General features: G+C 36.7%; 1 long non-coding RNA gene across 1 annotated transcript; it reads left to right on the top strand.

Annotated features, from left to right (window-relative positions):
* Positions 1-1357: 1357 nt before the first annotated feature.
* Positions 1358-3378, top strand: LOC136242623 (uncharacterized). The gene is made up of 3 exons (XR_010694590.1): positions 1358-2108; positions 2167-2250; positions 3015-3378. It is a non-coding gene; the product is annotated as an uncharacterized lncRNA (long non-coding RNA).
* The last annotated feature ends 21876 nt before the right edge of the window (positions 3379-25254 follow it).

Raw genomic sequence — 25254 nt, 5'->3', positions numbered from 1 at the left:
TCTGAGAGCATTTTCAATGGAAATGGTGTACCTGAATTCAGGGCCGCCCAGAGAAATTAAGGGGCCCAGGGTAAAGAGTTAAAGTGGGGCCCTTCACCCAAGTTGTAAGGTGAAGACCAAAAAAAAAAAAAAAGGTCACAACCTGCTGGCAATGACAATAACTACCCATCACCAACCATATCTCCTTATCTATAAGCTTGTTACACTGCTCCTCTGAAGAATACTATGACTGCTCTATTAGAGTATTTAGATCTGACTGCTCTATTAGAGTATATCGATCTTTTAAACAGGTATTCAGGGGGCCCTTCGTGGGGCCTCCTGGGGCCCCTTTCAGGCTGGGGCCCGGGGCAAAATGCCCCAGTTGCCCCCCCCCCCCCCTGTGGGCGGCCCTGCCTGAATTAAGTATTGCCATACATATTAACTACACAAGTAGATAAATGAAGCCCTTTAAACAGACCAATGCACTTCATTGTATGTATAGGTGCAGGCAGATTTGGAAAAATTCCATAACAGAACCAACTACATGTTTCCAGTGAATGTTCTATTAGAGTAGTTAGCTGACTGCTCTATTAGAGTATCTCGATCTTGTACACCTCCAATGCTGATTCGGGTCCTTGTTGCATAAACTTTAGCATAAATCCACTGATAATATCTTGGAAAGATGTTTATAAGGTGGTTTTATGAGTATTTGTATTATTAGTGATCATATAATTATGCTAAGACAAATTTCATTACAATACTCAGCATATTGATCAAGTAAAGCCTAAATATGAAGGGAGGGAACTTCAGCCCCCAAACCCCCCCCCCTGGATCCGCCCCTGAATGGTACCAGCTATGGACTATTTCTATATGTATATCACGTATTCATACCTTCAGTGATGGTCACTGTAAAGTGCTAATTATACAACCAAGTACTAAGAATGATACGAAATGCGGTTAAAATTACGTCATTAATAATGAATGAAACAAATAAATAAATAAATAATTAATAAACAATGTTTGAGAAAACTACGAGGTCTAAGGCTTCGCACTTACCGGAAATAGAATCCATGTTGTATGAAGAGATAATCGTATAATGGGTGAATGTTTCCGTTGAGGTGATAGAAACGTACGACAATTCTATTTAATGCCGATCAAAACAGCACGTGATATACCCACTACCAATCGAGCAGATTCAAATGGCTATTTAGACGAGTGAATTGTTGTTCAATTGTGTTTGAAAGTGTTGCCAGCGGACACACTAAGTCTCAAGTCGCCATGCCAGCTGCCAGTGGATGTGCTCCTTGTATCTATGGCTGCAGGACACCTGAATAGGTTTGAGATGCCAGCTGCACAAGGACAGGTATGTTTGTTTGTATTGTAATGTACATATGTCTTGTATTTTATATGTTTTCTGGCTTGCTAGGCTCTGGTTGGTTTAGTTCTCTGTTTGTACTACTAATGTATTGTAAAGAGTGTGGTATGTTTTAAATGTTTTCTTGTATTATTGTACATTTTTCCTTTACCTAGCTTACTAGGCTCTGGCTGGCTGGCTTGTCTGTCTTCCTTTAACTGGTTCACCTGGCTTGTATACTCCTACAGTATTGTGCATCTCCTGTAGGTTGTGTATGCATATACTTAGTACACATCACTGTGCCATTACCACACCAATGATGTACTGGCACTTAGCTACTGGTGGCCTTTTAGTTACGATGCCACTATTGTGTTGTATCTGTCACTACTGTGACATATTGAGTTGATTTGGGAATCGTGCCTTCACCTCCTAATAGCCTCACCCAGGGGGCTTGGTTGTATGTGACGCGGTCCTAGTTATACAACCAAGTACTAAGAATAATACGAAATGCGGTAAAATTACGTCATTAATAATGAATGAATAAATAATAAATAATGTTTGAGAAAACTACGATGCCTAGAGACATGAACTAAGCGGGGATAGATTCGCCTGTGAATGAAGGCACAACCGTATAATAAGTAGGCCTGTTCATGTTGATGACTTTACCGTACATGTAATTCTATATAACGCCCGGCACCACGCCCTTGTTAATTACAGATTGCTCGAACAAGAAGATTAGTAAACGTCTGCGGAGAGGCCAGGCGCCACTTTACTGGTAAGCAACAACATTACAAGTATGTTTAAATATTTGTAACTGTGTATTTTGTGTGTAGGATATGCGCTCCAAGCGTCATGCAGTGAATGACCAGTTGGGATACCAGCTGATGTGCTCATAAACAACCAGCTGGAACAGCAAGGTAATGAGTAATATAATACTTGTACTGGTAGTTGTATTATAGGTCTACATCTTCATCCTTCGTCTGGCTTGCTAGCGGCTGGAATTATTTTCATTATCCGGCACCTTCATCTGGCTTGCTGGCGGCTGGAATTATTTTCCACTCGGCTTAACTACTAGTCTACTGTGAGTCTGTAATAGCTAACCAAGAAGCTGATGCAGTGCTGCATATACAACAATGTGTAACTATCTCCTGTATGTTGTGCATAGCTGTATGCATAATATTATAGACTGTGATCACTGTGCCAATGCCACACCGCTGATATAGAGGTACATCACCAGTGGCCTTTAGTTACAACAGAGTCTGTTGTGCCATATTGGCTTGATTGGGATCAATTGCTAATTGTGCCTTCACCATATCCCTTATTCTGCATAGCCTTACTTCACTGCTGAGTCATCTTCAGAGACACGTCACATCTACAATATATAGGTACTTTCAATGTAGCTAACTTAACTTGGTTTTTTGTGTAGGTTGTGTTTTAGTATTGTGGTTTTCTGATGCCAGTTAAACTCCCTTGCCTGTGTATGTATGCATATGTATCATTTCCACAAGTACATGCACACTGCTCTGAGTGTTTCCTATGGCACTGTTTATACTTGCCCAATGGGTAGGTTGCAACGTTGGTGTATGTACTTGGTTCTATGTGACGCGGTCCTAGTAATAATGCTAATAATAATAATAAATAATAATAATAAATTCTGACTTCTATATTATCATTCTCCAAGGAACAGATGAACCATGGCTGCATATGCTGTATTATCACATTGGAGCATCCAAATCTTTCCTACAGAGCATCATTATTAGTAACAGAGCAAATTGTGCAGTGCCTAGTCAAAACACTATTGACCTTGGTAATGGTGGTGGATGGTGGTTCAATAGCTGTTCTCTAATATATCCCAATGGAGTGTATCAACATGTACGCTCTATATGGTTTAACAATGTGTGGTATCGCCTGTCATCCATAGAATTGAAAATCAAGCCAAAAGTTTGTAGCAGCTAACTTTCAGCATCATCTAATTCATTTTGAGATAACTGTGTAGCTTTAGTTTGTAAAAATGTTATGTATGCATTACTGTACCTTATGTTGAAAAGAACTTTAATTTATTATAAATTTATTGTAATCATACACAGCACTGTGCCACTAGTTTAGTTCCAGAACTTGCAAATCTTCCCAATGAATCTAGACTACAGCAGCTTGGCTTATTATTTTTTGTTATAATTTATTAAGGCTTTACAGCACAAGTGCTGAAGGTCTATAGGACACGTGGTCCTACAGCCTGTTTAAAGTTACATTCCCTGTATGGTAGAAGAAAGAGAGAAGAGTTAATTGCCACATGCAAATTATTGAATACTAGTACTGTGAGTGATGTTCTTCCTAAACAAAGACATGCTGACCTGATCGGACACAACTTAAACAGTTTAAATCCTTCTCAAATTTACAAATAAGACAGACGTATTTTTTTTAACCATATGATTAACCCGTGGAAAAACCTCCCAAATTACGTAGTGACAGACAACTGTCTTAATGATTCTAAGAATATATAGACTTGATAATTATTGGACTATAACGGGATATGGACAAACTCAAGGTCTTGAGCCTATAATTGTATTAATAATGCACTTTCAAATGCAACATACAGGTAGTAGGGATAAAACAAGTTAAAAATGGGTAGTGAATACTGCGGCAAATGTAGTGAATTTTACTGGACATTTTAGTGACCGTCAAAGAATTTCCAGCTGTACCACACACAGTATTCACTACTTATATTTTACTGTGTACAGTGGTCAAATTTTGATTCTTCTAAAATAGAAAATATTATTGATGAAGAATAGCACTGACCACAGAATGTAACACTGCAGCTCTGTTAATGTTATAGATGCTTATTTTTCACTAGAATTAGTTATTGCAAAAGGGTTTATTTCTAACCACTGTAACAGTACTACTACATATTCAACTAACAAAAGTTATTATCAGAATAATTATAGCTTTTCAAGAAGAACTGATGTCACATGATTCACGATACATTAAACTTAATAAATTTTATTTTAGTCTGGCCCGTGTGCTTTTTCATTTTCAGCAAACACAATTTTACACATGCACTAGCACAATAATTCCTTTGTTTCAGATAGCTCAGAAGAGTTATAATGGTGAATGTTCTACTGTTGACTATTAGAGTATCTCCATTTTTAGCAGCATTTTAGTGCTTTTACCTCTGAAATATAATTATTATAAATAGAAAAGATTAACTTTTCCCTTCTTGCATTTCCACCTTTTCATTGCCCGTGTGTGCTTAAGATACAATTGCACTTGTAGTGTAGCTTCCACTAGCTGTCTAGCTAGCACAAGTAAAACTTTGCATGGGGGTGCTTCATTATCCCATGCACCTCCCCCTCCCCCCTTCCTAAATCTTCCCTTGGATTTTTGTTGACATGGTCACTATCAGTTTATGTAAAGGATGAGCCAACAAACATTATAATGATTGTACTGTAAGTTGGGTTGGGTCTTGGCTCAATGTGTACCATTAATCACCAAGTCCACACATATAATTTTGTCATACCAATTTGCAAATTGTTTCAAGCGAAGTGATGATGATATTGTTACCTTTTACCACAATGTAAGCAAATGCATGTAACTTTTGAGCTACTGAAACATAATAAATGTTACCCAGTCTGATAAAAATCAGTCTTATACAGTGGCCCGTTAAATATTGACCATAATTTCAAAGTTTAAAACTGAGTAAATATTTCTTTGGACATGATAACTATTTACATTTTCACCACTTGTGTATATAGAAATTGATGGAGATGTCCCTGAAATTGACAGAATTGTTATAGATTACACAGAATTGGAGATACATAATATTAAGCAAACACATGATTTTGTCAGACTCAGTCACAAATGTGTTCAAGCTCGGTATGAATAAGCCAGCAAATAAATGGTACATAATTATAGGTTTTGAAATTTTCAATGGTAACAAACAAACGACTTTCCTATAGCATACATTATTTCACCTATCATACAATGGTGCATGGTATGCAGCAAACACAAAGTTATAATACATAAATGTTGCTATATTATGTCAAGTTAGTGCCAAAGTACAATCAATACAATGTACTGTTGTCATCAATGAAGTCACTGTTGATAATAGAAGTCAACCAAATGACTAACTCCATAGTTTCAATGAATCAGTGACTGTGGCTTGCATATCAGCACTAGAAAAGATAGCAGTGATTAAAATAGCTGTTACATACATGGATATATGGACAGACAGATACTTAATTAACGTATTACACACCTTGTATACTGTGACATTAGCAAAGTCTAGCACAATATATAATAAATTATAATTAAGTAAGACTCTCTCTCCCATTTTAAAGCATTCTTGGCAAGAAACTGATCCCTTGATGACCTATCAGCTTTTATAGCACTCTTATCAGACACACCAGGGACATAGCTATAACTGAAGCAACTGAGGCAGCTGCCTCTGTAAAAACTAAGTAACTGAGTTTAAATGAAAAATTAAAATGTAACAGAAGTCTACAAAACTACTGGATAGACAGATTGTTTTCAAGCATTGAGTAGTGATTGAGTTTGAATAGTTACCAGATAGATATTTAGAACCAAGGTAATAATTAAAATGTCACAGTGTTCAACATAGTATCCTCTGTATCTTCATTACACACACGCACACACACACACGCACACGCACGCAAATGGCAGACTGTAAAAGGGTTCTTCATGCAACTGTTTTAACACGGAGTAGATTGTTTTCTGTGGGATGAGGCTTGTTCTTTCTTAAAGTATGAAGACATTTTATCTGGTGACGTGTGCTAGATGTATACCATGTAGGAGATTGTTTTCATTTTTGGCACAAATGTATGCATACCTTTAACAAAACTGTTCTTAATAATAGTAGAATCAATATATCTGCCAAGTATTCACAAATACAGTAATCAGTGTGTGACACTAAGTTGATAAGGCAAGCTAGGGTACTATAGTTTGCTTCAGTTGTGAAGGAGAATAAACATGTTCTACAGGTAACAAAACTGTGAACGAAATTAATGACAAAATGGTCAGTATGTTGTAGGTTTGTAGTGTTGAGGGTAATTATGGATGATGTTTTCATTGTTGTGATTGTTAAACACATACGGTACCCTAGAGTTATAGTGTTGTGCCATGTTTACTTCACTTCAAAGTGCAATGGACCAGAGTCATTGGTGCAATGTATGATCTACAAAATTAGGATCTGATTGAAAGAAAATTGAATTAGCAATCCAGTCACAATGAGAAGTATAGTAAACTTCTGGTGGAACACTACATAAACGGTGGCGTAGCTACCATTGAAGCAACCGAGGCAGCTGCCTCGGTAAAAAATCAGCAACTCAGGCTGAGCAGGCCTGAGTTTTTAGTGGCACCCTGAATTTTCTACTCAAACGTTACTACTACTGTAACAGCATTCAATACTGTATCACACATAATAGAATCTATATGGATGTAGCAGCGTAGCAGGGCCGGAGCCCACGATGGCAAGGTCCTGCAATGGCTGGACCACTTTTCAGCTACTTGAATTTGTATAAAAAAAAGATCGAGATACTCTAATAGAGCAGTCATCGTAATAATATTATATTTAATATTCTAATAGAGCATTAGTACAGATTATAGCCATGCATGTACTGTTCTCATTACACTGCTTGGTCTAATCATGTTAAAATGTCTTTAATTACTTTTCAAAAGCTCCAGTGAGTCAACTGCATGGCATTGCATTGAGCTACCGAATTGATCGTATCATGCATTAACAGTTACAATCAAAAAAATTAATGTGACCGGATTTGTGAAAAGGTACCTTTTCCACACATTTTACATATCAGCAAATAAAATGTTATAGCTGTTGACTTCCTATACTGATTAAGTTGCTCTTTGCATCAAAATGTAGCCAGATACTGTAGCTACACTCATGGAAATTTCAGGGCCCATAGGCGGTGGAAAGGGGAGGGGGGGAGCTAGGGGGCTAAAGCCCCCCCCTCAGAATGATACCACGCCGAAGTTATCCTTCTTGGTGGTTCTGAAAACCGCGATAAAGATCGAGATACTCTAATAGAGCAGTCACTCTAATAAAGCAGTCACAGTATTAGGGCAGTCTGTAGCGAGCTATGTAAGGATTTTTATGTAATTTATCAGCTGTGAATGCGTAGCTGGTGAGGTGGGCAGCTATTTTCAGCTGGTTGCGACCTTTTTTTTTTTTTTTTTGGTCTCACCATACCAAACCAGAGACTAAGTCTGGGTCAGCCAAGCCCCCCTCATATCAGCTACTTCCTCCGCCCCTGTAATTCAGGCAATAATATGTTATGATTAAAAAGTTATGAAGTTGTAAAGTTCAAAAAATTGGTCAAACTTTGTGTGTGAAAAAGGTACCTTTTTGCAAATCCAGTCACAAATAGCTTCCACATGCCATTTTAAAGCATATATTTTCAAAAAAGCTCTTGAGGGAGCATGCCCTCATACTCCCAACATGAAAGAGATAATTTGAGTTAAATATGAGCCGATCAATAACATTATAGCGTGCATGACTATGACCTCTATTGCAGTCCATGGATGGCCTGATCACTCAAAATATCTCTGGGGTAATTAAGTCAGGTTTTTGTGTTGAGTTATAGTCTATATAATAATTGAAGCATGGTATACTGTAACCATTAACTAAAGCTGGAGCATTCAGTACTTTTGACATGTAGAAAAAACACTCTGAAACAGTTTTTTTTCCATCCAATCATAGAGTCAACCTGCAAATGCAGTGCCACCCAAACTTGAAAGTATTTGTGAATCAGTTGAGTCATAAGTATAAACTTTGCCTCGGTAAAATTTTTTCCTGGCTAAGCCACTGATAAATGCTATTGTCGTGTTGTAAAAGAACTGAATAATCAAAGTAGCACATTGTAACTGGTGACAAATTCATCATTATCATTTCTGATGCAGGGATTTTGCTAATGTACTGAAACAGGCATGGAATTAAGTATGTCTGGTGTTCTTCACTCTCATTTATTGAGTAAAATACTGTACCACCGAAAATTTATTGGCTCTATAATGTCCAGCATAGTGCAATTTTCTATTATAGTTCAAAAATGCACAGCACAATACTTACATGTAGCTCGATTTAATGAAAATGCAATGTGATTGATAAAATAAACTGTACCTCTAGCTACATGTATAGGTGCCCCATCACTAATTATCCAGGTGAAAATGACTGGTCCCTGTAGCACTGTAGTTCCTCCATCCAATCATATTAATTTTTGGGTGAATTAAAATTAATGTTATGTTATTCATTGCCATGGTAATTTCACTTTGAAAGTGTATTCAATGATTCCAAATGTTGAATAGGTAATCATATGTAACTGCCATAATATTCTTTAATTGTAAATATACCTGGACCAGTTCCTTGACTATTATCATTTATATTTGTAAATTAGCTATTAATTTACTTCACTCAACTTTATACTTGCAAACCATCCATGGGCTCCAGGGGCGGATCCAGAGTTTGGAAAGAGGGGGGGCACCTTTCTGAAAACCAGTTGAAGACCAAAAAAAAAAGAAAAAAAGAAAAAAAAAAAAAAAGGTCACAACAGTAATAGCTAGTTATCCTTTACCAACTATATCACGTCTGTTATGTAAAATAAAATCCTATTTATAGCTTCATAGGTGAGCTACACTGCCTCATGAACATTGTGACCGCTTTATTAGAGTAATTGACTGCTCTATTAGAGTATCACGATCTTGTATGCAATTTCTTGAAGAGGGGGGGGCATTTGCCCCAAATGCCCCATCCTGGATCCGCCATTGGGCTCCGTCTGCCTGGAAGTAACCTAATAGGTGACTTTTCTGTTGATCATTGACTATAGTGTAAAATAATTTTAAAATTAAACATAACATGGGAATAGAGATCACTGAAAAAAACAAAGAAACAGGTGTCAAACAAACTAGCATGTTGAACGCACAGAGATCTCTATTGGTACTCAATGGATATGGTAGACTCCAATGAAAAAGCAGTAGTTTTCCATAAATCAGGAGCAGATAAGGCCACTCCAAATAAATTCTCTGTTTCCCGTCCACCGCCCGCATCTAGTTGCTGTCAGCTCTAAATATTCCATTATTCCGCATTCTTCCATTATTTACCGGCTATTCTTGCATACTAAGAGGCTCGGTAAAAGCCATCTTGAAACAGTGTTAGCTCACGTGTCAGCAGTGCTATCGAGTTGGCACAAACTTCACGTTTGTACTGTTTTTGCAACTTGAAAAACTTAAACATGCTTTTACGCAGCTTTTTATGGTTGTTCCAGGCAAATAATGGCTTGAAAAGCTGCCAATCTTATAATGACATAATGGAAATGGACCGCCCGCCCGCATGCAAATATGCTTGAGTCCAGGACGGGAAACAGAGAATTTATTTGGAGTGGCCTAAGTACTGAGAATGCTTCAAAAATGTATAATGTTTATTTGAGTCAAAATACAGTAGAAGTCTCTGTGTTTAACATGCTGGTATGTTTGACCCTTGTTCCTTTACTTTTTTCAGTGATTTCTATTCCCATGTTATAACTTTTAAATTATTTTTACACTAGTTCGTTTACTTTTTATCAATCCATTTATGGATAGATAACATTTATTTATTTATTAAGGCTGCACAAGTGCTGAAAGTCTGTAGGACATCTGGTCCTACAGTGGTTAAAGCAGAATATTTTAATCAATTTAAGAACAACATTGTAAATTTGTACATATAATACTCAATTTGAGTTCTGTACTTAACACAATATAATAATAATACAGCCTGTTTAAAGTTGTTATATAAAGTATGTGTTTGAAAAGGTGGAGAAATGAGAAAAGATCCATGACTGGACCTGGGCAGCCTCGAACCTGATCAAATGCTTACAGGGGTCTGCCAGGTAGACAGAATGTTTTCTCTCTTGTCAATTTCATGTATATGTATCCATAGGAACTCTAGAGAGTGACTTGTTATCTCAAAGTGCCCCATGTGGAACCAAATCGACATTAGTTTACTTACTAAGGCTTTACAGCACAAGTGCTGAAGGACTGTAGTACACCTGGTCCTACAGGCTGTTTAAAGTTGTTACATAATTAAAAAGTGTGTTTGAAAAGGTGGAGAAAGGAAAAAAATCCATGACTGAACTTGGGCAGCCTCAAGTCCCTCAACGTGGTAATAGGGTGCTTGATATTACACTGTATAAACATGTATATCATGTCAGTAGCTGGTAAGTAGTCAACCATTATTATCAGAGTTAGCAAGCACCAGTGTATTGTTTCATTACTATTGACTGTACTTGAGCCTCGACTTATCCAACAAGCTGTGGTCAGTGATAGCATGGCTTCTGGTTTATTAATATTCATGCATACTTGTGTAGCTATGTTATCACAATAAGTTAAGTATGCAATGAAATTGGTATGAGCTTAATATTATTGTGATTAAATATAGGTAATGATATAGGGTTTCCAAACGAAATCAATGTGTTAACATGAGTAGATGGGATACTTCTTAAGACATATTAACATGTTGGTTACCCTTGCAGAAACTAAGTAAAAAAATTGCTGGAAAAGTGAATCCTTTTGATTTCATATTTTCCAACTTCTTCCAAATTAACTATCTAAAGCTTCTTTTGTGGTTGGGGAGCTTCCTAAGGTGGCATTTATGTGTGCGTTCTACAGGCTGTATTAGGATTTTGGCAAAAAAAATATTGGCAATCTCTATGATGAAGTACTACCATAGTTCTTGATGAAGATTGATAGTTAACCTGTTTATACAGGATAGCTCAAATGGTATGAGAGCAACTGCACAAAGGTGCTTGGGTGTTATACTGCCACAGAAAGGCATCTTTTCCAGAAGATGGCTTTCCACCCAAGCAATATTATCATAACTTTTTCCTTGTATGTATTATTGTTATAAAAATGTATTTAATGTATGTAAGGTGAATAGTTTGCTTCGCAGTATTCTGGAGTGTTTAAAAACTGGATGTATATTGTCCATTGCAGTCATCCCAGTTTGTAGTAGTTGCTTCAAACTTTACTAGTAAGGGTAGTATAAAGAGGTACTGTTGACAAGGCAATACAACTTCCCAATGTCATGATGTGTGAATCTGAGAAGCCCACTTCCTTGACTGTATTGGCTGCCTGTGTCAATTCAGCTACTGTTATATAGTGTTAAAGTCATCAACTGAAGCTGCCAAGATAATAATAACCTCTAGTTCTGAACAGTCTAGTAAAGCTACATGAATCAAACAAAGCACTCTATTAGCTAGATCTATTTGTCATATTCAAGTCTAACGTCATTGCCTTCACCAGCTCCAGGCAGATACTGTGTCCTGTTCTACCCAATAAAATATTCAGCCCTTTGAGTGTATTGGGAATTAACTCTAGTCAACTACCAACTCTGCAAGTGAGAGATGTACACTTAAATCTAAGCCTAGTGATGTGAAGTCATCTACCCCCAGAAATCCAAAGTTGGTTGTGTAATAAGCTGCCCACAACAATCAGTCATAGTATGATGTACCTCTTAGGCCAGCAAACTCTTTATTTGTGACATTATAGAAATCGCAATAAACTTGCGGATACTCCGGGATTTCATTCTGTGTTGGCCTGGTAGCTATACAGTAGACTTGTTGCAGCCATAGTGTACGTGTTATCAAAGGCTTGTGCCAACCCTTTTTAGCATTCCTATAAGTAATTTAAACTTTTATAGTTCAAAAGGAGTAATCCCTGTCTGCCAGTTATGTGACAAACAGTATTAAGGAGGTCTCAGAAGTAGGAAGGAAGACCAAGGTGGAATAGTACTGCTCGAGCTTCATTGCAATGTCCGACAAGAATAACAAAAGAGTTTGGAAAATGGGTCCCAATATTGCATAATTAATACCTATACACACTAAAATTCCCAGTACCTAATTTAAAAGTTAATTTGTAGCTACATACACACATGCACATATTTTTATGTTGGGCAATGCATTAGGCTTGTCTATTCGGAATAATCAGCAGGTTATGAAATCTTGAGTCTGATAGCACTATCCCTTTAAATAAACTGTTTTAAGAGTACATGCCAGTCGGTATGAACTTTGGCAGTTTTGATAGCTATCCACAAAGATTTGACATTAATTAGTTGATCTGCAATGATGTCTGTCCTAAATAGTTTTTGGTAACTCCACCTTGGATTTCATGCACATCTTTTTTCACCATGGCCTTTTGGGGGCCACACTTGTTTTTTACAGCTTGGCTGTTTTGGATTAGATGTCTTTTCCTGGACAGTTTTTGGTAATGATAACTATTAGGGTGTCAAAATGGACAACAAAGAACCACATACACTGTAGCAGGTACACTACTACTGCTTTTGCCTTATCCAGCAGCAACAACATTGTGAACCAGGAACCAACTGAACATTGAGTAGTGCCAACATCATAATTTTTTCGAGGAGAAGATAATGATCACGTACCTACTTTGCAAATGTGTACAACCTAATCACAGCTGTTTTTTGTTTACTATGATTACCTCATCAGTTTCATACATTAAAATTATACTAATATAAACCTTAGATAACAATTTGATTATCATTGCATTTTTCTTGTCCTTCATCTTCATGCCATAAACTATTGTAGTCATAATGGGATGTTCTTCAAGTTTTATACCTTCTAATCAATTACCTATCTGCCTACCTGTTAATGTTATGATATGTATGGAAATGATACCTTTAATTGCTTTGTCAAACTTCAGTGTTACATGATTTGTGACAAAACAATTACAACATGTTGTGAAAGGTCATAAAGAACATTATAGTTCTTTTTTGTACTGCATGATCAATACCCTAGATTTTATAGTTGATTACATCCATAGCTGTTACTTCTAGTCATGTTGTGAGTTATTAGTAAATAGCTGGATGAAATATTGTCTAGAAACACAGGTTCTACTACTAACAGCATCTGGGCACATGCTCCCTCAAGAAAGTAAATACTACATCTAGGGACCCGCCAATTATGCTCAATATTTTACCTATTATGCTATGCTGCACTGCTCAAAATTTTGCCTATTATGCTTAGTTAATGCTCAATATTTACGTACTTATTATGCTCAAATTATGCTCAATATTTATACCTCAGTTCCCATGTTTTTCTAGTAAATTTGCACTTTATGGGAAAACAGCAAGCTGCTGAAGCACAGACTTGCTTGTCAAAATGCAAGTCACAGAAAAGATCGATACACTCTAATGGAACAGTCGGTTGTCTGATTGTTCTATTAGAGTATATCGATCTTTTCTTTTCTGATATGTATTTTGATAAGCAAGAATTTATGGTAATGCACAAGTATTCTACCTATTATGCTAGCATTATGCTCAATGCTTTCAGGCACCTATTATGCTCATAATTATGCCAGCATAATCGGCGGGTCCCTAACTACATCTCCATTAAATTAATTTTTTTTTTTTAAATTTCAGCCAAAAGTGGTGAGGCTCTAGCCTCACTGGTTGCAACTACTCTGAAGTCTATGTTAACCATGGCTACAGTGACAATGCACAATTCCCAGCAAAGCATGTACAGTGACAAACTGACAACCTATTTCTTAACCTAGAGTATAAATGTACATTGAAAATTACAATAATTAAATGTAAAGAATAATTGGTCACTGTACTCTAATATGATGTTAATCCAGTTCAACACTTGCTGTGATGTACTTGATGCGATATGTTTCATCAGCATCATGGCGGTACATCTCAAGGTATAAGCCATTAGTGAGGTCTAGGAGGTGTTGATAATTAGCAATAAAAGTGTAGCTTTCTCCATGCTCTGTGTGGCAGGATCCCCATTGCTCAGCTGTCCTGAGCTGCATCTTAGTTTCACCAGAGAAATGGTTTGCAGATACCAGAGGCCCATTAAAATCCCTAATATTTATAAGTATTTCATTGCTCTTGTCTGCCTCTATATGTCGACATGGTGATAAGCTACCATAATTATCAAGACACACGGTAGTGTGTCGTGCGGCCCAAGAAGCTGACGCGTAACACCCGTGAGTATATTGACAAGAAGAAAGAAAAGGCAATTTTCGCACCTCCGTAGCTCTGTGCTGCCTTGATGAAACAAGACAATTTTTGCTGTGGACACTCCCTCCACCTTCAGCACTCCACATTCAAAATTAGAGCGAAATCGCTTTAAGCGTTCCCGAGATATGCGACTTCAAAAATTGGCTTAGTTTCTTCGTTTTTTTTCTTCTTAATATTCTTCTTATCTTTCTTCCTCTTTTCGCACACTTACAAAAACTGCTATAAAACGCGAACACCATATCCGATCGCCTTGAAATTTGGCACACAGAAGGGGGGGGTATAAAGGCGCATCGCTGTACCAACTTTGGCTGGAATACGATTAACAGGCAAAGAGTTATGAGCGATTATTCACGAACAATAACACCAATATGTTGTCACGCCTACAGAGTAAACCGCGTATGGGAAGAAGCTGAAAATCGGTGGGTGAATAGGTTAACTATTGAACCTCAAACCTTTTGTGGTTTGAAAGAAATTGAGCTAAAAACCAGGAAGATACAACGAAAAAACCAACAGTGTGTAACAATTACACAATCGAGATTAGCTAATAAAAAACGACGGCTTGCCACGCCTACCAGGTAAACCGCTTGGGGTAATGCTTTGAAAATCGCTGTACAGATGGAGTTATCATCTTAGAAAGGCTCTTCAATGGTGTAGAAGAATCAGACTTAAAACCACGGAGTTATAACACGAAATCCAACTTGCTGTAGCAAGTGCGAGATCGAGATACTCTAATAGAGCAGTCATCCTAATAGAGCAGTCATCCCAATAGAGCAGTCACCCGAAAAGAGAATTCAAGAGATGAGCTAGAAACAAGTAACCTGTATAGAGATCAGCTACAAACAAGTCACCCTGTAGAGAGATCAGCCACAAACAATTCACCCTGTAGAGAGATCACCTAGAAGAAGTTACCTTGTAGGGAATTCATGCAACTATAGAAAGAGATAATTCAGCTAGAAGAAATCACCTTGTAGAGTTCGGCTACAAAGAAACCACAATGTAGAGAGTTCAGCTACAAACAAATCACCCTGTAGAGAGATCAGCTAGAAGAAGTTAACTTGTAGATAGTTCAGCTACAAAGAAACCATCATGTAGAGAGTTCAGCTGCAAACAAATCACCTGTAGAGAGTTCAGCTGCAAAGAAATCTCCCTGTAGAGAGATCAGCTAGGAGAAGTTTCCTTGTAGAGAGTTCCGTTACAAAGAAACCACCATGTAGAGAATTCGTTTACAAACTAGTGACCCTGTAGAGACATCAGCTAGAAGAAGTTACCTTGTAAAGAGTTCAGCTACAAAGAAACCATTTTGTAAAGAGCTCAGCTGCAAAAAAAATCACCTGTACAGAATTCCACTACATACAAGTCACCCTATAGAAAGATCAGCTAGAAGAAGTTACCTCGTAGAGAGTTCAGATACAAAGAAACCACCATGTAGAGAATTCATTTACAAACTAGTGACCCTGTAGAGACATCAGCTAGAAGAAGTTACCTTGTAAAGAGTTCAGCTACATAGAAACCATTCTGTAAAGAGCTCAGCTGCAAACAAATCACCTGTACAGAATTCAGCTGCAAACAAATCACCCTGTAGAGAGATCAGCTAGAAGAAGTTACCTTGTAGAGAGTTCAGCTACAAAGAAACCATCATGTGGAGAGTTCAGCTGCAAACAAATCACCTGTAGAGAGTTCAGCTACAAACCAATCTCCCTGTAGAGAGATCAGCTAGAAGAAGTTTCCCTGTAGAGAGTTCAGTTACAAAGAAACCACCATGTAGAAAGTTCAGCTACAAACTAGTGACCTTGTGGAGACATCAGCTAGAAGAAACTACCTTGTAGAGAGTTCAGCTACAAAGAAACCATCTTGTGGAGAGTTCAGCTGCAAACAAATCACCTGTACAGAATTCAGCTACAAACAAATCACCCTGTAGAAAGATCAACTAGAAGAAGTCACCTTGTAGAGAGTTCAGCTACAAAGAAACCATCATGAAGAGAGTTCAGCTGCAAACAGATCTCCCAGTAGAGAGTTTGGTTAGAAGAAGTTACCTTGTAGAGAGTTCAGCTACAAAGAAAGCATTCTGTAAAGAGCTCAGCTGCAAATAAATCACTTGTACAGAATTCAGCTACAAACAAATCACCCTGTAGAGAGATCAGCTAGAAGAAATTATCTTGTAGATAGTTCAGCTACAAACAAATCACCCTGTAGAGAGATCAGCTAGAAGAAGTTACCTTGCAGAGAGTTCAGCTACAAATTTAAAGAAACCATCATGTGGAGAGTTCAGCTGCAAACAAATCACCTGTAGAGAGTTCAGCTACAAAGAAACCACCATGTAGGGAGTTCAGCTAGAAGAAGTTACCTTGTAGAGACTTCAGCTACAAAGAAACCATCATGAAGAGAGTTCAGCTGCAAACAAATCTCCCTGTAGAGAGTTCAGTTAGAAGAAGTTACCTTGTAGAGAGTTCAGCTACAAAGAAACCATTCCGTAAAGAGCTCAGCTGCAAACAAATCACCTCTTTAGAATTCAGCTACAAACAAATCACCCGTAGAGATATCAACTAGAAGAAATTACCTTGTAGAGAGTTCAGCTACAGTAAAAAGAAACCACCATGTAGAGAGTTCAGCTGCAAAGAAATCACCCTGTAGAAAATTCTGCCACAAACAAATTGCCCTGTAGAAAGATCAGTTAGAAGAAGTTATCTTGTAGAGAGTTCAGCTACAAAGAAACCACCATGTAGAGACTTCAGGTAGAAGAAATTACCTTGTAGAGAGTTCAGCTACAAAGAAACCATCATCTAGATAGTTCAGCTGCAAACAAATCACCTGTAGAGAGTTCAGCTACAAAGAAACCATCATCTAGATAGTTCAGCTGCAAACAAATCACCTGTAGAGAGTTCAGCTACAAAGAAACCATTCTGTAAAGAGCTCAGCAGCAAAAAAATCACCTGTACAGAATCCAGCTACAAATAAATCACCCTGTAGAGAGAACAGCTAGAAGAAGTTACCTTGAAGAGTGTTCAGTTACAAAGAAACCACCATGGACAGTTCTGTAATAAATATATGTATTATATATATAATTTGTACATTTACTGATAAAAGCAGAAATATGTAAGGTACATCTGCTTCATCTTTTCTTCTTCCTGTGGTAAAGAAAAAAGATAGGTTTAAAAAGTTCCAAAGCAGGCCATAGGCCGGCTTTGGGGTTATACAAATAAGAAGTGAAATCTAATCCAAAACAGCCAAGCTGTAAAAAAAGTGTGCGGCCCTCAAAAAGGCTATGGTGAAAAAAGATGTGAAATCCAAGGTGGCGGCCAAGAAATGGCTGTGATAGTAGGTTAATGGTAAAAATTTTAATAACGACAATTCAGGTGAATTTTGTGCCAATTGACCAAGCGGCACCAAAATTCACCTGAATTGTTGTTATTAAAATTTTTACCATTGACCTACCATCACAGCCATTTCTTGGCCGCCACCTTGGATTTAACATCTTTTTTCACCATAGCCTTTTTGAGGGCCGCACACTTTTTTACAACTTGGCTGTTTTGGATTAGATTGTTATCAACTTGAGTAAATCCAACAAAACTTTCATTATCATTGACACCAGTGGCGTAGCTACCATTGAGGCAACCGAGGCAGCTGCCTCGGTAAAAATGCTCAACAACAGGCTGAGCAGGCCTGCATGAGTTTTGGCACCCCGGATTTTCTATTCAAACGTTACTAGACAGCATTACTGTACCACACATAATAGAATCCATAGGCGGATCTGAGGGGGGGGCCAAGGGGTGCTGTGCCCCCCCTGGCCCTTCCCTTGCCCCCCTTGGACTCACAGTACTATATTGATACCAGAAACTGGAATCATTCACACTGTATTCAGAAGTATAGAAAGCCAATGAGAAAATAGAAGACAACAGTTATAAATATACTTTACAATTATACTGTACACTGTAAAGAAAGTAAGTTTAAGTTATTGTGCCAAGATCGAGATACTCTAATAGAGCAGTCACTACTCTAATAGAACAGTCACAATTCTAATGTCATAACAATACTAGCTACACCTTTATATTTTGATTTAGTACACTTTACCATCAAACAGGTTTTATCTCAGATAGGTTAACTAATCTTTATATACATTGCAAGCATACACGTTTTAGCTAAATGTTACCAAAAATGCTCCCAAATTCAAACCTAGGAGGTCTAATTTTAAAATTTTTTCTCTAATTACAATCTTAAAATTGTATGTCTATCATTCATCCAGCTATACTGAATATAATTATGCAACTGAGTATAACCTGTGTACTAGAATTCCTCTTAGTGGAATAGACACTGTTGTACACTAAAACTTTTTGCCCCCCCTTGGCCCCCCCTGACAGTGCCTCCTAGATCCGCCTATGATAGAATCTATGGCTGTAGCACTAAGCAGGGCTGAAAGGCCATGGTGACACAATGCTGGACCACTTTCAGCTACTCAGTTGAATTCAGTTGTAAAAAGATCGAGATACTCTAATAGAGCAGTCATCGTAATAATTATACTCTAATAGAGCATTCAGTACAGATTATAGCCACTGTCCTCATTACACTACTTGGTCTAATTCATTTGCATTTATGTTAATTTACATTACTTTTCAAAAGTTCCAATGAGTCAACTGCATGGTATTGCATTGAGCTAATTGTTCATGCATATCATATATATGCATTAGCAGTTACAATCAAAAATATAGCCTCAACATGCCATTTCAAAGAATATGTTTTCAAATTTTCCTTGAGGGAGCATGCCTCCAGACTCCCTAGCTTGACATGCTTAGCACATGCAGTTGAGCATCACATGAAAGTCTGACTTAAACATCACATCAAATCAATAAGAAGTATATTGTGCATGCCTATGACCTCCATTGCAGTCCATGGATGACCTGAACACTCAAAATATCTCCAGGGTAAGCTGTGTTGAATGCAATTAAACTAGTCTAATTATTGAAGCATGGGAGCTATACTGTAGCGTTAACTAAGCTGGAGCATTTTTTATAGCATGTAGAAAAACCCTCAGAATCTTTCTTCCATCCAACCAGATAGTCAACCTGCAAATGCTGTACTACCCACACTTGAAAGTAATTTTGTAAATCAGTTGAGTCAGAAGCAGACCCTCTGCCTCAGTAAAAAATTTTTCCTGGCTACGCCACTGGACACCAATTCTGAAATCATGGTCACGACTGTCTGCCAGTGCAGTATCCATTGCCAATATAATTTCTATAGAAACATTATCATTAGCTTTTAGAATACCAGGAGGAACCAGTTGAATTTGAAAAGCAATTTTGTGGAGTGGTCCAGTATCAGGACTGATCTCAAAATATTGAGGCTTACGGTCATACAATCTGGTGATGACAGCATTGTCTGCTATCCATCGGGGGTCATCAACTGATGGTAGGGCAGGATACTTTTCTTCACACACACCTAAGGAAGACAACATGGTCACTGTATAATGCTTATAAGCAATGCATATATAAAAAATTTACACATATATAGTTTACTACTGCTGAAAAGATATAGCAACAATTTAAAGCACTCGCCTTTGTAGTTGCATCTATTTGGGTAGGGAAAGAGGCTATTCCCAGAAACATGAATACAGCCAGCACTTTCATGATGTAGCACAGGTTTGTAGCTAGTAGTAGCTATGATACGTAGCACAGATCCAATTATTCAGTTGAAATTGACAGGAAAGAAGGTGACTTACAGCCAATTGTATACCCAATTGTATACTTACAATTTGATCTGTGGCATGAGTTCAGAATAAAATTTCAGATGAAGTATCATTATGGCTTAGTTCTTTTTTGCACATAGTGGTCAACTATTTAGGCACCAGCCTGTTATGCCAGCATAGTTCTGAGTATAATAGGTGCCTGAAGCATCAAGCATAATGATAGCATAACAGGTTACAACCATACTGTAAAGCCAGGTCATAAAGATTAATTAAGGATGTGTATATAAAAGCATGATAATATACTTACAGAAAAACAGTCACAATGCCATGTAAACACATAATGTTATAATAATCAGTAGCTACTTGATATACGTACAATGTATCATAAAATGCTGCCAAAAGAACAGTTTATAAATGTTTACTGTAAGTGATTACTTACGTAATATTCAGACTTTGTACATTGCAATGCAGTATAGTTTACTTATTCAAAGTATTACAGGACCAGTACAAGTGAACTGTTTATCATAGTTCATTTTCAACAAGATTTCCTTGTTATCATGTACTGGTGGCTGCGAAATGGTGACAATTGCTATGTTCGGTAATAGCAAAATTATGTACCTGTGGTACAGTACTATAGATGTTAGTTAGTAAAGTTTGATGAATTAGATAAAACTCTTAAATTTGTATTCACAAATTGTCTATTAAGCATTAACTGAATAGCAGATTTGTTAAATATCCATCTGTCCAAATAGTTTGAAATGAAGGAAAAATTGTAGTGTTTGTTGCTATATTGATTCACCAAACACTGGTCACATGACATTACCATTATATAGCAAACCTTTGCTGGAAGAATACAACAAATTTGTCAAATTGTGAGCTTTTCTGCATTGAGATGTAGCCATAATTAATATTGTATAACTGATAGTAGTACACTGTACTTGTTATTATCAGTTACAAGTAATGTGTTCATGATTACATGACATCACAATGGGGAAAGAATGCTCACAATTCAACATTAATTTTTATCTTCTAACAGTGATAGCAACTTCTATTTAAAAAAAAACACATACTACAACCATGTTGCTACATCCTAAAAGGTATAGGAACAACTCTAGTCATCTAAATTTTTCAGAGAAATTTAAACTTTCAAAGGACCAGTATTGAGATGCATGCCAACAATGGCACAATATATAACTAATGATATTCCTACAGACTACTGTTAAGAATCCTGTAGTGCTGCTGATTAATTTCAGTGCAGAAAGCTGCTGTGGCTAACTATTTGGTAGATAACAATAACAGGACTGCTTGTAGATTGGCATGGGAAGTATAACTAATCACAATTGATACTGAGACAAGGACACTATTTATTTTTAGTCTAGCGCTCCAGCTACTCTGGTGTGTTTATCTCTGACTTCCTTCCCATTGACTTCCTCCCCATTGACTTCCTCCTCATTGACTTCCTCCCCATTGACTTCCTCATCCATTTAGTAAAGCCCTTATTGCTTGTCTGTAGTTTAGAGATATTATTTTAGATGATGGGAACATTCAATTCAACCAATGGTTTGAAATAATTATTATGCAATAGACATAAAATTGAGTTGGTAACATTGTTAATTACGTATATAAGACTTGAAAGTTTTGCTTTTGCAGCATACTGGATAGTTTCCAAATTCCATCACACATGCAAACAAACTATAGTGTTAACACAAAGCCAACAAACTACAAAGCCAACAAACTATCAATGCCAACAAACTAGTGTTAACACAAAGCCAACAAGCTAGTGTTAACACAAAGCCACGTAGATAATATAGGTACGTACCTACATACATACATACATACATACATACATACATACATACATACATACATACATACATACATACATACATACATACATACATACATACATACATACATACATACATGCATGCATGCATGCATACATACATACATACATACATACATGCATACATACATGCATACATACATACAGCAATTCCATCCCCAAATCATCTAATGTCCGAGTCATCACACATAAAATGTAAACATCTAATGAAGACAGTTTTGTGCACTTGGAATTGTAATGCTTAAAATCAATTCCATTATTCTGTAACACTGTTAGTTGTTTTTCACTACATACTGTGAACAGTTGGTGGGACTGGTACACTGTACCTGTAAATTATTTGATGTGGTGACCTGTCAAGCTTCAGTATATTCAAAACTTTTGTTCCTTATGGGTACAAGGAAACACTCCATATCTTTTATATTATGCTTTACCATATATGGTATAATTTGCAAATATTACTGTATAAACAAGCTTGTCAGATTTCGAGCTTCTCATCAGCATTGTGATGCAGCCATTGACACACACTGTGTTTGCTACATATTATCAGCCACAGGGGTGTGCACATGGTTATATCAGCTAAAATGTGGAAGAAAGCTCATTTAGCATTTTATAAGGAAAATATGCCTGTCATAGTAGCAAACAGTATTCCTGTCTGAATTGAGAATTGAATTTTAAATGATCATAACTTTAGCATAAATGGAGCTATTTGATTTCAAATAATCGAATCACCTTTAAATTGATACCATGCAAGCTTGCTATAAAGTTTCCAAAAGTCAAATCAGTAATAATTAGAAGCAACACTGTAAACTGTCATTTCTACAGGGGTTTGATGTGTAGATCACATGGGTTGTTGCACATATAGCTGATATCTAGATGATAAGTAGACTAGAGTAAATGAACATATAGTATAATACCATATCACTTTAACAATGGTATTGAAATTCTATGGTTTAGCTTCATAGTAAACATGTCAATCTGTGAGCTTAAGCTTCTTCTGTGATGTGATAGGTTGAGACATAATCATGTAGTGTGAATTCTGTGAAATGTAAACAGTTGATTGCAGATATGTTGAGATTGATTGCAAGTGAATGGACAGGGAATGTACTTTTCATTCAAATCTGTCTAATGGAAATATATACTCTACCACCTACCGTATGCATCTAAGTGGGAGGAATTGTGGAGTTGTGCTAAACTTGAAATGGAGAGATCATTAGCAAGCTATATAGTAGCTAACAGACTACATTGCAGTAATAAACTAATACATTATAATGTGAAACTTTCATACTATAGAATTTTAGTAGATATAGTTTTAGTAGTTAAAAAATATGAAATTGCTAAAATCATTTATTATTAATGTAATGATGTGAAAATTGATGTTGCTTTTTAAATTCAGTTATTCAGTGAACGTTAGAGATGTATAGGATCTGTACATTTCATGAATGCTTACACTATTATACAATGGGCACGAGTGGTTATATATAAGGCAAAGCTCAAGTTCTCATGGTAAAACTAATGTGTGCCACATGGGCTAATCACCTATACTTTAGGTAAACTACAGGCATGTTCACAAGTGTATTTATATTGGGCCATGTGAATTTTTATAGTGGACACTGGAAAAATATAAAAAGTGACATAAAGCATTGCTGTGCTATATAAGAGATAAAACACGCATAATGACATGAGCATACGAAAAGTTTGATTATGGGTTTATACAGTGACCAAGGAGACATAGAACATCTAAACACAACTTGATAATGATGGCTCCAGATATTCACTATAATAATCATCAATAATTATGTAAATAAAATTACAGTCATGTACAAACAGACTAAAGTTGCATGTAGGTGGTTGGGGAGTCTTGTCATTTTAAGTAGCAATGATCACTCCTTATAGTAGGCTGATTTTTTTCATTATGGCCTTTGCAGATGGTTGTGAAGTCTTAAAATCTGTTTTAAAGGCTATGAAAGTCTTTAAACCAGCTATACAATAATTGTTATTAGAGGTGCTTAATACATACGAAGGTGCTGGTTGACGCTTTGACAATTATTTAACAATGGTTTTAGGTGAGTTTGTAATAAATTCAGGTAATATGCAGTTTTCTTGATTTATATAAATTGATTTTGGTCTTACAAAGCGTATAGTATTTCTATCAAAAGAAGTAGTGCTCTTCCACAGAGGGGGGGGGGGGGGGGGGGGGCATTTGTCCCAAAATTCCCCATCCTGGATCCACTATTGGGTGTCTAGTACTTAGAAAAACAGTATTATAGAACACACTTGTATTAAAAACAACTCCATTTCAGTCAATGGAGCTCCTCAGGATGCTTTTACAATAGCACCAACAACTTTTATCCCACAGGCAATCTCAAGATGTGGAACTATAGCTATAATGGCACAAAGAGATAGCAAAGAAATCTGTGGAATGAGTTAATGAGATATACGCACTGTGAACAGTGTATCTCATTTACCAGTGTGATATGTGATATAATTATATTGATATACATATAATATATACTAGTGGGGCAAAAAAATTATTAATTTTCAACAAGTAGAATAGGGAACAAAGATTTGATTTTGAAAAAAACTGCGTAAACAAGAAGTAATAGGGATGATAATCCACAAAATTCTATGCATCATCAGTTCAAAGCAAGTTATTTGAATAGTGTACACTCAATTTGCGATTCCTATTTCAACATTTTAACAAAATTTAACCACAAGTTGAAATAGGAATCGGAAATTGAGTATACACTATTCAAATAACTTGCTTTGAACTGATGATGCATAGAATTTTGTGGATTATCATCCCTATTACTTCTTGTTTACGCAGTTTTTTTCAAAATCAAATCTTTGATCCCTATTCTACTTGTTGAAAATTAATAATTTTTTTGCCCCACTAGTTTCATGATTTTTTTCATGTCCATGCACATGGACTACTTCTTAAATATACGTTCAACAGTACATGATTGTTTAATAAAGAAACCCATTGTAATATCAACTGGCAATAAACAATTACATAAATAAGTTTAATAAACAATTAGTTAACAATACAGTTAACAATACAGTAAACAATACCACTTTCCTTTGACGAGTAGATAAATCCACTAGTGTGACCGTTTACTGCAACGAAGCGGTGCGAAATCTCAACACGAGTAAAACACACGCTTGACAAAACGTGGTCGACTCCAATTAAAGTGCTGAGTATACGGAGTATCCCGCTTTTTATTTTCAATCGCGTACGGAAGGGACACACCCCTTTTCAATTCGAAATTTACCAGTGTGTTCCAATAGCTTACAAGCCTTGTTATGTCGACTCTTAGCTGATAAACAGCTGAAGAATATAATAGAAAGTATACACGAAAGGCGTACAG

Source organism: Dysidea avara, chromosome 2 (genome assembly GCF_963678975.1).
Source record: "Dysidea avara chromosome 2, odDysAvar1.4, whole genome shotgun sequence".
NCBI lineage: Eukaryota > Metazoa > Porifera > Demospongiae > Dictyoceratida > Dysideidae > Dysidea > Dysidea avara.
Note: the sequence above shows the minus strand (reverse complement) of the source record. Positions and strands in the feature narration are given on the sequence as shown.